This window comes from Alexandromys fortis, unplaced genomic scaffold (assembly GCF_014885135.2).
Source record: "Alexandromys fortis isolate MF-2015 unplaced genomic scaffold, M_Fortis_MF-2015_v1.1 scaffold_36, whole genome shotgun sequence".
In the NCBI taxonomy this organism is placed as follows: Eukaryota; Metazoa; Chordata; class Mammalia; order Rodentia; family Cricetidae; genus Alexandromys; species Alexandromys fortis.
In genome coordinates this window covers 12,925,176-12,938,777 of record NW_026067915.1, presented here as the reverse complement: position 1 = coordinate 12,938,777, position 13,602 = coordinate 12,925,176, and the positions used below count along the sequence as shown (strand labels likewise).

Genomic DNA, 13,602 nt, shown 5'->3' with positions numbered 1-13,602 from the left:
ATGTTTGTGTGACTCAGACCCCTGGTATGCACTAGAATCATGTTGTTTATTTCTCATCAGAGTTTTTCTAGTTGTTTTTTGTTGTTGTTGTTATTGTAATACTTTTATGATAGATTGTCTTCTCTGTGCCCGAGAAACAGAACCTTTGAGTATTTGCAAGTTTTGCCACGCTCGGTTATCTGGTGTATAAATGAGCATCAGTTTGGAAACCGCTTTCCACAAGGAGCCTTTACAACAAGCACACCATGTCTGCCCCGAGAAATTACATGCAAGTGGAAAAGACAGAGAAGATCAATACAGAACAAACTCGCTTGATGAGGGGCCGCTCTGCGGTCTAATAATAGCTGGCAGGTCTACATGTTTCTGCAGACCCAAAGACCACCAGTAACGTGTGCTTAAATTATCATCTGCTTTAATAATGTTGACACTGAATCGCCTAGAAAATGCAGCATTTAAAATTCACTCACCATATTCAGGGTGAGAAGACTTTATAAATTAACGTAAGAGCGTTTTTGAAATAATGTAGAATGTGATGCTACTTTAAAAGGGTGAGATAAAAATCATAATCACTACCAATTATGGAGCTCCTCGTGGGTGAGGCGCTGCTGTTGCTTCCCAGCAATGCTTCCGACAGTATCCCTTTTTCTCTCCGCCAAGCTACAACGTAAGGATTATGAGCTTTGCTTTGTAATATGTTGATGACAACTGCACAGCCAGCTCCGGAGATGGATCAGCGAGCGAAGTGCTTACAGTGCAAGGATGAGTGCTGGAGTTTGTTTGTTTGTTTTTTTTTTTTTTTGATTTTTTTTTTTTTTGATTTTTCGATACAGGGTTTCTCTGTGGCTTTGGAGCCTGTCCTGGAACTAGCTCTTGTAGACCAGGCTGGTCTCGAACTCACAGAGATCCACCTGCCTCTGCCTCCTGAGTGCTGGGATTAAAGGCGTGCGCCACCACCGCCCGGCGAGTGCTGGAGTTTGGATCCCTAGGGCCCATGTGAAAGGCTGCGTGAGTGTGGTGTGGCTCACGTGCAATCCCAGTATAAGGGAGGTGGAGACAGGGGGTCTCTGGAGCAAGCTGGTTGTTACACCAGCCAAAGCGGTGAGTTTCTAGTTCATCACAAGATGCTGCCTCAGTATGTGGGGTGGAGTGTAACTGGCAATGATTCCTGTTATCAACCTCAGGCTCACACAAACAGGCACACATCCATGTGTATATGTACCTGTAAACACAGATATCCACGCACAGATAGATAAACATGCATATACAAGTGCTTGCATACCAACACATATGTGTGGACACACACAATGTGTAAGTGTATCAGCAGGCACCTGTGCACACACCCATTCCTTCACACACACACATACACACACACACATGCACACACAGAGAAAGAAAGAAAGAAAGAAAGAAAGAAAGAAAGAAAGAAAGAAAGAAAGCTGCATAGTAAGATCCATAAGTAGTGGGATAAAATTCTATGTTTCTCTCTATTTTACTACGTTGTCATCATCTCCCATCTGAGAAAATCTCTTATCATGTATGAGGGGTGTGTGTGTGTGTGTGTGTACATGTGTGTGTTCTTAGGGTATCCCAAGTAGCAGAATCCTCCTCCCAGTCTTTGCCTCGACATTCTTGATGACTCAGAGAAAGGTGACATGTCACTGTCTCCTTCGTCTTTGCTTATGACCTTCCCAGGTCAGACAAAGCCTCTCTCTGGAGATGTTTATAATCCAGCTATTTTGGGAAACCTGGCCAATTTGTGGTGTTGCAAACCACCAAGGGTGATGAAGGTATGTTGGGTGATGGAGATGTTGGAGGGAGACAAAGACATGGGGTGGGTGAAGAAGGGGGTTATAGGTGCAGGGAAGATGAAGAATTAAGGGGTGGATGTTGGGTCAAAAAGCGACAGAAACACTGCCAAGCAGGGGAGCTAAGTTTTCCAATATGATAATCCCATCTGGACATTGACAATGAACAAATGCCCCTGGCTCCCCGTGGAAATGATCATTTTAGAGTGGACCAGAGAGCTTCAGATAATTAGTTAGTCCTTTTAAATATTTATGAGTTCCAGTGTGCTCCATACATTTTAAAAGACAGTTGACAACTGGAGCATATATCATCTTGTTCCCTTTGCCAGCTAAAAATAGGTTCTTTTTTTTAAATGTAAAAACAATACTTTCCATTTGGTATCCGTGAAATAAACGACTGTAAAATACTAATTTCCGGGTGTGACAGTGAGCGTGTTAGGGGAAGTTTTTTCTCTTAAACTTTCAGATGAAAGACTGGCTTGCTATTTCTGCTTGAAAAGTGGTCATGGGCACTTTCTTAGTAGTAGCCGGACTTGGAATGGGGGAGCCTAAAGTTATGGATGCTTCTCTCTCTCAGGCTACCCCCAGCCTCAGGCTGACAGAAGTTTCAGGAAGTGTCAGCCATGGCCTGGAATTGAAGAAGTGATTCTGAACTGAGAGCTCAGGTGGGCTTCAAAGGGGCAGACCATTAGCAGGAGTCTAAGAAGCCAGGCCAGAAGGAAAGAATTGAGAAACCAGGGAGCCCTGGGCTTTTGTTTTATACGTGTCTCAGGCTGTCTTCCAGAGAGGTGAGGTCAGAAGGATTAGCGGGATAAGGACCACCTGCGTTGAGCATTCTTGTTTACATTCGTGGAGACAGAACACCTCATGGATGCATTTAGGACCTCCTTTAGAGCCAATTTGTGCCAGTGTGTCCATCCTGCAGCCACAGTAGCCAACCCTCTACACCCCCAATAAGGCTTCCAGAAACTTCTCTTGGCCTAAAAGGCAGGAAGTGCCTGGTTTCACAGGCTGTCAACTGTTTGAGCTTGGTACAATTGGCTAGCCTTGTCTCTTCCCATGGGACTGCCTACAGGTTATGTAAGGCTCAAGCTCCAGGACTCCTTGCCCACCATACAGAGGTTTGTCTCCAATCTCTTGCTTCATGTTGCCGGGGTTTAAACTGTGCTTCAAACCCCAGGATTGACACTAACAAACTTCTGATATGAAATACAATTCTACCGTGTACTTCTTTCAAGCCTTTTATTGCTTCCTAAACCTTAACAGTAGGGATAGGAGCTGAGGGTTGGAAGGTGGTAAGTAGGTTAGCTCTAGATCTCAACCGAGGTTATCAGAGTACGGACACCTGGGAATTCAATGATGGAAGGCTGGGTGTCCATACCCTCCATCAGATGCATCACTTGTTATTGTCGTGAGCACGTCACTCTATCCTCGTCTACAGGGGAGGTACAATATGCCGAATCTCAGACATACTAGGATAAAGAAATGGGATTAGTTGTAGCAAAGTGTTCAGTATCCTGCCAGCCATCCAGTTTCAAGTTGCATCTCTTTGGTGGGTGTCTATTATCTGCTAAATTCTCCAGTCATTTAAGCAGTGGGGATGAAAAATGCACAGGAAAGGAGGTTATGGTCCTGTTTAGGCAAGATGTCTTGAGGTGTGCTACCAATAAACAGGCCATCAGATTAGGACATGATGTTCAGCGCTCTGCGGGAGCAGCCCCACATGCATCAGAACACAGAGGTCTGCTCTGCTTCATTCACACAAAGAGAGTGTGCCCATGTGCTGGTGGGATGATGAATGGATGAGGATGGGAATGAATGAACAAATTGTTGTCTATTTTGTTGCTCATATCTAAGTGTTCTGTCTTTAACTGCAAGCTCAGAGAACTTAGTCAATGCACTTTAGTGGCCTCACTTATATAGAAACACGTGATACTGAGTACAAAAATTCCATCAGATTTTGTGAATGGAGCTATATATAAGACATCCCGCCAGCTTCGCAAAGCCAATGATGGGTTGGATAGCTGCTATCCAGCAGAAGAAAGATGTGCTGCTTCAAAGGGAAGAGTATGCACAGACTTACAATCGATGTAGCTATAACAAAGGCATTGGGTGGGAATTATGGATGTTGAGTGGTCAATAACTTTGTAATCACACCCTGGGCTTTAGAGTTTTACACTTTCTCATCCTTACTACTTCACAAGTTTCAGATGCTGTTCTTTGCAAAAAATGGAGAAACAGAGACTTCTAGGTACAGAGGCTTACTCCAACTTTTAGAATTAGTCACTTGGAAAATTGTGACTCAAAATGAGGTTCCGGATATCCAGGGCTGGCTCATATGACTTGCTTAGTACTGGAGCTACTGCTGGATTCTGGCTCTCGGACTTCCATCACAGCGGAGTTTCTACTATAGTCTCCATTTCTGTTTTTCTATCAATACTAAAGCAAGCCATTTTGGTCCTGAGTCTAAATGAAAACATCAGGGTTGAACCTTCAGGAGCCTCCTGTTAGAGCAACTACTGCTCTCCTCAGACATCGTAAGATATTTTTCACAATCCTGGTTAGAGTTATCTTATTACACCCTAATGCCAAAGCACAGATTTTGAATAGATTTTTTTCTTTGTAATTGAAGAACAGAGTAATCTGGTGGCTAGAGAAGTTCACAACACACTTTTCTTCTCTCAGGAGAAGGAAGGAGAAGCCTGCATCAGAAAAGCAGAGTCCAGGCTCTGTGGGATGTGATTTCTCATTCCAGGCAGTGGATAATGTTAGCAATGAAGCAAACTTTCCTTTGTAATCTAGCATAGGGGGAACTGGCCTGCAGAAAAGGGCCATAGTCTGCCACCCTCTGCTCAGGTGGCTTTCGAAGGCATAAAAGCTGCAAGTTCAAAGCATGCTAACTGCAGTTGTGGTTGAGTGCTCCAGCCCAGGCTGGCTGATTGGGTAGTGCTGTTTGCACACAATGGGGGATTATCTGCTATGTCCTCCATGCCCCTCTCCCTTCAAGAACAGCTGCTCAGGAACAGAAAAGGGACGACTTTACAGTTAAAGCAAGAATAAGATAATATTACAAATGGGTAAGAATAATTCAGGACTAGTGATGTCGTTCAGCTGGCAGAGTGGTTGCCTAACAGGCAGGAAGTCCTGGATTGATTCCTAGAACCTCATAAAAGGGTATACACCTGCAGTTCCCACATTCAGGAGGAAGGAGGATCTGAAGTTCAAGGCCATCCTCAGATACACACTGGATTTGAGGACCAAGTAGGATTGTGTCTCAAATGCAAACAAACAAATAAACAAAGAGGAAACTGCTGAACACCAATGTCCGGCGTTGACATTCATGAATTGCCTTCTGCATATGTTAGTGAGGAAAAATAGACAATTATTTGTGCTGTGGGTTCTTGTTCACGAAAACACACAGCAGGGAGCTCAAGCCATCTGCCTTGCTATGAGGTCATGCTGCTGAAGACAGCGAGAGCTTATGTCCCTCAGTTCAGAATGAGTTTATTAATGACTGATCTATAGCCTCAACTCCAACATTTATTAAACTTTAACTTTGGGGGGAAAGCTGTAGATACAGAGAATAAGACAATTCTTCATTCAAGGGGCATTTAAAGAATTGACTGGAAGACTTTTTGACAGATGCATATAAAATATTTTATAATTTATAATTAAGACATCTTATAATTTTCCACTCATGAACATACTTACCTTTTGTCAATATGCCATTTATTCTTTGAACATTTCATACATGCGTAAAATATATAGTATAAAAGATACCTATCCCATTCTTCTCTTCCATTCCCTCTGTGAACCTAATACATTTCCCTCTCATTTTCATGTCCACTGGACTTTATAATCTCTGAAGTCAATTATTGCTGTTCAGATTCCTATGGTGTGGGGCGTAGGGAAACTGTCAGTGGCTATACCCACGAAGGGAAGTGACTCTTCTTTATCTAGTTTCTGTCAAACTTTTATTGAACATCTAATAGTCTATGAGGATCCATACTGCAACTAAAATCGAAAATTGCTGATCACCTGTTAATGAAGAAAGTCCGGCCATAAGCAAATGAGGAGTAAACTACACAGCGTGGTGGAAGGACACGTGTTTCCTTCCAGAAAAAAGCAGAAGGGGCCATGGAGTAACAAGGAGGGAACTGGCAGGCTCCTTTACAGAGATTGGTTGTAGAAGCCCCCAGGTACTTGAGACATTGAAGGACAATGGGATGAAGTCACACGGCTGTGGGGGATAATGTGATTTTAGAAGAGAAAACATAAGCAGGTATAGAAGAGAGGGTACTCACTTAGGAACCCGAGGATGATGGAGAGGGAGAGAACTTACCCGGGAACCAGGGACAGGCAGGGGCTCATGCAGAGCTCTTACCTAGGTACCAGGGACAAGCAGGGGCTGATGAGGATGGGAGAGAATTTACATAGGAACCAGAAACAGGCAGGGGATGATGGAGAAGGGAGCGAGAACTTAGGAACCAGGGGCTGATGGAGAGGGAGAGAACTTACCTAGGAACCAGGGACAGGCAGGGGATGATGGAGAAGGGAGAGAACTTACTCAGGAACCAGGGACAGACAGGGAATGATAGAGAGAGCAGAGAAGGGAAGATGAGAAGAGTGGGGGTCACAGACACAGCAGCCGATTGAGTGACACCTGGCCAGTGCCAGGCCCTCTGCTGTCTCTCTGTTTGGGGAAATACTGGAGGGGCTCAGTAGAAGAGTGGCAGACTCTGGTCCAGGATTAAGAAGATGATTCTGGGTCCTTTGAAAGAATAAATGACTGGATGTGTAGATAAGGAGCTGGTATGGCTTGGAGTGCTGGCTCAAAAGTTAAGCATCTTACTGCTCTTTCAGAAAAACCAAGTTCAGTTCCCAGCACCAGTGTGGGGCTGACCATTCACCACCATCTTTGACTCCAGTTCCAGGGATCCCAAACCATCTTCTGGCCTCCTCAGACGCCTGTACTCATGTGCACATGCCCCAACATAGACGTTCATACACACACACACACACACACACACACACACACACACACACACACATGATAATTAAAAATAAAATGATTCTTTTGAAAAAGAAACTGTGCCATAAACCAAATGGGAGAAGCTAATGCCCCAGGGGATCACGGTGACCAGAGGGAGAAGGACTGGAGTTTGGGTGTATTTTTTTTTCCAAGACAGGGTTTCTCTCTGTAACAGCTCTACTTGTACTAGAACTCCCTCCGTAGAGCAGACTAACCTCAAATTCACAGAGATCCACCTGCTTCTGCCTCCCGAGTGCTGGGATTAAAAGTGTGTGCCACAACTGCCTGTTCTGGGTGTATTCTTTAAGGCCAAGACAACAGGATTTGCTGATGGTTTTTCACAAGATTTGAGAGAAGTTGAAAATGGAAGGAAGGATCAGAAGTCTGAGCAGTCCAAAACATGGGCTTGTCACACAGGAGCCTGGGAAAACAGGGAAGGGAATATTCCCAAAGGCAAAGCTATGTTTAGTTATAGACATTGTTCATGTACAATATACATATTGCAGACATTGTATAGGTACGATATCCTTATAACAGACATTGTACAAGTACAGAATCCTTAAGGGATGTGTGTGTTCTAGACACAAATCTGTAAGGTGACCTTGCTTTGTTTGCCTTGAGGGATGAGATTGCCTGAAGGTAAGTTAGTGGGAGCTTTGAGAGGTCAGATAAAGAACTCTTTAGATAAAGAGGCAGAAGAGAATCAGGTGCAAATCAGAGAGGGGTGGCGTCAGGCTATCAAGCAGAGAGAATATTTCACACAGGGATAGAATCCAGCCAATGTGTTTAGGTACCATGCTTGCCAGGAGTTCAGAAGGAATTATTTATTTTTAGATCTCTCTTTGTGTGTGCACATGCACACATGCAAACACATGCATGCACATGTGCTCGGATGTGTGAAAGCAGGCACTTTAAGAAACTGTAGTGTGTACATGTGGGCTACAGGACAACCCTTGTGTCAGAACGTGCCTTCAGCATTTTATGAAACAGAGGCTCTTGGTCATCTCTGCTTATGCCATGTTCTTGGCCTCACACTTCCTTTGTATCTGAGGGTAGCTTTGAAATCTTGATCTTTCTGCTGTCACCTCCTAAGTGCTGATGTCATAGTGTGTCCCACCATGCCCTTCTGTAATGACGTAAGTGCTGATGTCATAGTGTGTCCCGCCGTGCTGTGCTCTAATGACACAGTCTTTGTGGACTGAATCTTCTCCCTCATGCTCCCATATTCCTAACCAACGAGATTTGACTGAATTGTGGCTCCCACAAATACTCATGTTGAAACCTAAGTCTCCAGTACTTCTGACCATGAACCTGACAAATTAGTGTTCTTTGCATCCAAAGATTGCTCAGGCACATGCTGGCCTGGAAGAAAGGCCAGGTGATGAGGAAGTGCAAAGATGGTCACCTACAAGCCCAGGAGAGAAGAAATCAAATCTGCTGATGCTCAGAATTGGACTTCCAGTCTTCATAACTGCTTGGAAGTAAGTTTCTGATGTTTAAACCTGCTCAGTCTGTCGCAGTTTGTGATGTTGGCCCAGTGTGGCTTTCATTTCCACAGTGAACTTTCTAAACAATGTGGCCACAGCCCTTTGTTTCCGGAGGAGCTAGAAATAAGACGCGAGATATAATGGAGCTGAGCCCCCTCCTGTGCCCTTTTATATAAATAGAAGCTGTTTTTGCTGATGACTGCATTGCTGACCTGGGTATTGTGGAGAGCAAGCCAGCTCTAATTTTTAATTTGCATGTCCTGTCACGCAGAGATGAATGTGGGTCTTGCCTTTCTGCACACCTCCAGGAAAAGCCACCAGTGTCTGCTCCTTTGTCATCTCATTTTAGTGACAAGGGTCACTGAGCCCGATGAGGGCACAGCTATTGTTAGCAAGGGGTAAAATGCAGTTTCACCCTCCTCTTTGTTCAGGAGATAGAAGGCTAGAACCGGCCAGGTAACTTTGTCCAGTTTCTGTGTAGATTGCAGAGTATCAGTATTTTATATCCCCTTCCTAAGCACCAGCTACTATGGTCTGATGCTCAGAATCTTCTGCCCCTTTCGATAGATGAAGAATCTAGATTAGGAAATCTTACAATTCATAGATGGTGCCTGATACCATCAAACACTGCAACAAATCTAAGTCCTCCTAGAGTGAGCTTAGCCATGAGAGAATATCCTCAAGATAAGGATCACCCTGAGAAACCTAAGAGCTGCTAGGAGCACTTTGGGGCTATGCAGGCAAATTGGGGAAATATACTTTGGAGGTGGGATTTTCCCAAGCACTCACTGTCTATCATGCATAGATCCAGGCTTTTCTCATGAATAGTCTTATATAATCAGCCCTTAGAATTGACTGATATCAACCCCAACACCACCATCACTACTACCATCATCATCACCATTATTACCATCACCACCATCATCATCATCACCACCATCATCATCACCATCATTATCATCACCATCATTACCACCACCACCACCACCACCACCACCAGCAGCAGCAACAACAACAACAACAACATCAAAGAAGCAACAATAAGGCCCAGACAGGGAATGTGACCTACCCAAATGAACAAATTAGTTAATGGTGAATTCTCTAATCTCAAAGACATGTTTTTATGACAATGTCACTGTAGTAAGAGGATGCTTGTTCATTTCCCAACTGCCCAGACTCCCAAAATAACCACACAGAAACTGTATTCATTAATCACTGCTTGGCCAGTCACTATAGCATATTCCTAGCAAGCTCTTACATATTTAAATTAACCCATTTCTATTATTTTATATTTTAAAATATAAAATATATATACAAGGTTTCAGATGGCTGCTCATGTCTTTCCCCTCTGGTGGCTACACTATGTCTCCCTGACCTTGCTTTCTTTTCTCCCAGCATTCAGTTTAGTTTCCCCCACCTACCTCTATTCTGCCCTGTGCAGGCCCAAGAATTTCTTTATTAACCAATGGTATTCACAGCATACAGAGAGGAATCCCACATCATGTCATCTTGCTAAACAGCAAAGATACAATATGAACAAAATACACTGACAATGATACATGTGTTTGAAGAATGTCGTAATGAAACCTGGTGCTTTGTGTTCTTATTCAAAAGAACAATGGAAATCATACCAGATATTAAAAAGAAGAAGAAATGCCTCCCAGAATGCATATTTATTCTGATTTCTCTGCAGTGGATGCTGAGATGAGTTTCCAGGGGAGGCTGGTCATGGTGCGTGTTTGTAATCCCAGCAGCGGGAAGGTGAGGGCAGGAAAAGCATTTGAAGCCAGATTTTACTACATTGTGAGCTTGAAGTTAGCCTGTGCTGCATGAGACCCTGTTTCCCAAACTGAATAAATGAATGGATAGTTGCCAGGGGATTTAGCAAAAAATGAGAAAGACAGAATGGTTTTGTCTTTCTCAGATTCTGTGAGGCATCCTGTAAGAAAAAGTGTTTCTTGAAAACCAGTTACAGTTAAAGGAGAAGTTAGGCTGGTCCCTGCAGCATGAAAGCAAGAGTAATATAGCCCCAAATGCATGGAGTCCCAGAACTCAAGGCTTTTTACTGTATCAGAACCTGGAATTTCTCCAGGCAGTAGACGATCTCATGGCTCTGTGGACACACAGGTGATCTCCCTGTCATTCTGGGCATTTAGCTCAGAGGGAGGTATCCATATGACCAGGAAAGCAGGGAGGCTGCTACATCTCTCTGTAAGATAATGATTGAAGGAAAAGACACCACTGCATACCCTAGTAGTTCACTGCAGTCGTCAATTACAGCTGCAGAGTAAGTCGTGAAGCTGGCTGGCCTTCATGGCTCTCCTGCTCTAAGTAACTTTATTATTCATTTGCATAGCAGTTTTGAGCATGCTAGTTTCTTTGCAAAGATTTTTCATATCTTTGCCCTCTAAAATGGTTTACTACTATTATTCCTGGTGTGTGTACACCAGCATATATGTGTGGTGTATTTGGTATATTATTATGTGAACGTGAGTGCACACACTTGTGTGCAGATGTGCACACAAGAGAATGTTAAGTCCCTTACTCTATCGTATTCTGTCTTATTTCCTTGAGGCAGGGTCTCACTGAGTCTGGAGGTAGGCTAGCAGTAATCGAGGCCCAGCAATCCTTCTGTCTCTGTACCATAGGAGAAGAACTCACTTGTGAGTTTTAGACATTCAGGTAGCCACAGCCACAGCCAACTTTTTCCATGTGAGGATTCAAACACAGTTCTTTATGCTTGTGTAAAAGGCATCCATTGACTTATCTCCCAAGCCCCTAATGCAAGCATGAACATGAGATTTTGATTCTAGAACCCATGTTAAAAAGCCAGTCATACTGATTTGTGCTTATAATCTCAGAACTGGCAGGGCAAAAGTGGGTTCCTTGGCACACTGAGTAGACAACATATCCTACCTGGCAACCTCTGGACCTGTGAGAGACTCTGACTCAAAACCCAAGGGGAATGATGGCTGAAAAATGCCCGAGGTTGTCTTCTGGCCTCCACACATACACATATGCTCTCTTGAACACGTACTGGCATACATGCGCATGTGTGCATGCTCACACACAGAGAGGTTTGCATGCATTCACAAACAGGGATGTGTAAAGTGGTGTGACTGGTAGAAAGAGCATACAACACCTTCCACTCTTCCAGTCTCTTCTCTAGAGTGAGGAAAATGTCTCTCTGTTCCAATGATGTGGGAGCAGTGGACTGACAGCTAAGTTTGAGGGCTTTTACAATAAATTTTTCTATTTTGTTTTAAGGTTCTGATATTTATCTTTTCCACACAGACAATGCCCAAGTTCTCCTAGGCCCTGTCTTTCCATGACCTAGAGGAGCAGCTAGAAGAAAGGTTTCCAACGCTGCGCAAGCTCCCTTTTAACAGCAAACCTCAGCCTGTGCTGCCCACGGATTCTGTCACTCTCCAGAGCACAGTCTCATCTGATAGGAATGTTATACTCACCGTGTTACACATAAAACTGATGTTCAGGAGAGCAATGACTCCAAGGACACGTTGGTAGCTACAAAATCACAACTATTTCTCCACAGTTCTGAGGTTCAGCTATTTAATCACAAGGCCATGTCTGTTGAGTGGATTTCAAATGGTGAGTTGGGATGCTGGAGTTGGAGAAACTGATGCTATAGATTTTGGAACTTTAAGCATTAAAGTGGTTACTTTTTAAAAAATTGATTCCTTTTGTTTTTGAGATAGGATCTCACTACATAACCCTAGCTGGTCTGGAACTCACTTATGTAGGCTAGGTTGGTCTCAAACGCAAAGAGATCTGTCTACCTCTGCTTCCCAAGTACGGATGGTGAAGGTCTGTGCCATCACATTCAGCTGATTATGTCTTTTGGAGACTTTCTATGTAGCACAGGATGATCCCAAAATTATGATCTGTCCTCCTGAGTCAGAGTCCACCATGCTGGGGTTGCAAGCATGGGCCACAATACCTGGCTCAAAGTAAAAGAGATCTTAAAACTATATTTTAATTCTCTCTCTCTCTCTCTCTCTCTCTCTCTCTCTCTCTCTCTCTCTCTCTCTCTGTGTGTGTGTGTGTGTGTGTGTGTGTATGTGTGTTCTCTCCCATATGTGAACAGGTCTGTGCATGTGGGATTCCCTGGAACTGAAGTTATCAGCAGTTGTGGGATACCCACCATGGATGCTGAGAACTGAATTTGGGTACAGTTGAAAAGAAGCTTAACCACTGAGCATGACTACACATGTCCTTAAAGGGAACATTTCATGCTGAAACTGAGCCTCACCAATATGATCATTATGCAGACTTTGGACTTCTCAGAAAACACTCAGACATGACAGGAATTTTGGTAGCACAGTCTAAAGAGAAATTAGAGAGGAAACCCTCCCTGTTCCCAGAAGGAACAACAAGATACCTGGGAACAGTGCATTACCTTCAGATGCTGCATACATGTGGAGAACAATATAGAAGATATTTGAAGCTGGCTTCTGGCCTCCACACATACATCCACAGGCAGGTTATAGGCAAACAAGTCCATATACACATATCGCCCCTCACACGCATACCACCCACCCTCCAAGTACTTACCCCCATGCACATGCCCCTTATATGCCCCCCCCCAATTCAGAATAAGAATTAGCCTCAGATGTCCTGCAGACTATTATTCTAGTTTTCTTTTTGAAAAGTCATTAGTCTGATGAAATGTTTTCTGCTGAGCATGCTATAGACCAGTGTATATGGTATAGTGCTGGCCTGCTATATTTAGTGTTCAATGTCAACCTGGCATAATCTAGAATGATCTGGGAAGGGAATCCCTATGAAGAGCTAACTAGGTTGACCTGTGGACGTATTTGTGGAGAATTACCTTGGTCATGTTAATTGAGAAGTAAAGACCCATCCCCTGTGGGTGGCCCCATTCCCAAGACAGGGGATTCTAAACTGTATGAGAGCAGAGAGAGTGAGCTGAGCACTAGAGGGCATGCACAAGTTCATTGCTTTCTCTTCTTGACTGAGGAGTTAATTCTGTTATTATATTCTTTGATTATATTCTCTTTCTATTATGCCCTTAAATTCATTTGGATCAATTGATTATAATTTTAAACAATCCCTTATCTCTCCTCTATAGGTGTTTTAGGTCCAATAAGACATTTCTCTGGTGCTCAACTCTGTGCTTGGAACTCTATTTCTTAAGCCCAATTTTCTAATGTAAACTCATGAAAAAACCACCATTGCCTGTCTCATATGAAATCCAGATGATGGAATACTGCTTTTGCCCTAGGAGAACTTAGCTTTT

General features: G+C 43.5%; 1 long non-coding RNA gene across 1 annotated transcript in view; it reads left to right on the top strand.

Annotated features, from left to right (window-relative positions):
- LOC126499939 (uncharacterized) overlaps positions 1-8,312 on the top strand; it is a 50,282-nt gene extending 41,970 nt beyond the window's left edge. The window contains exon 3 of the long non-coding RNA XR_007591211.1: positions 8,179-8,312. This is a non-coding gene — a long non-coding RNA (uncharacterized lncRNA). The remainder of the gene's footprint in view (positions 1-8,178) is intronic.
- The last annotated feature ends 5,290 nt before the right edge of the window (positions 8,313-13,602 follow it).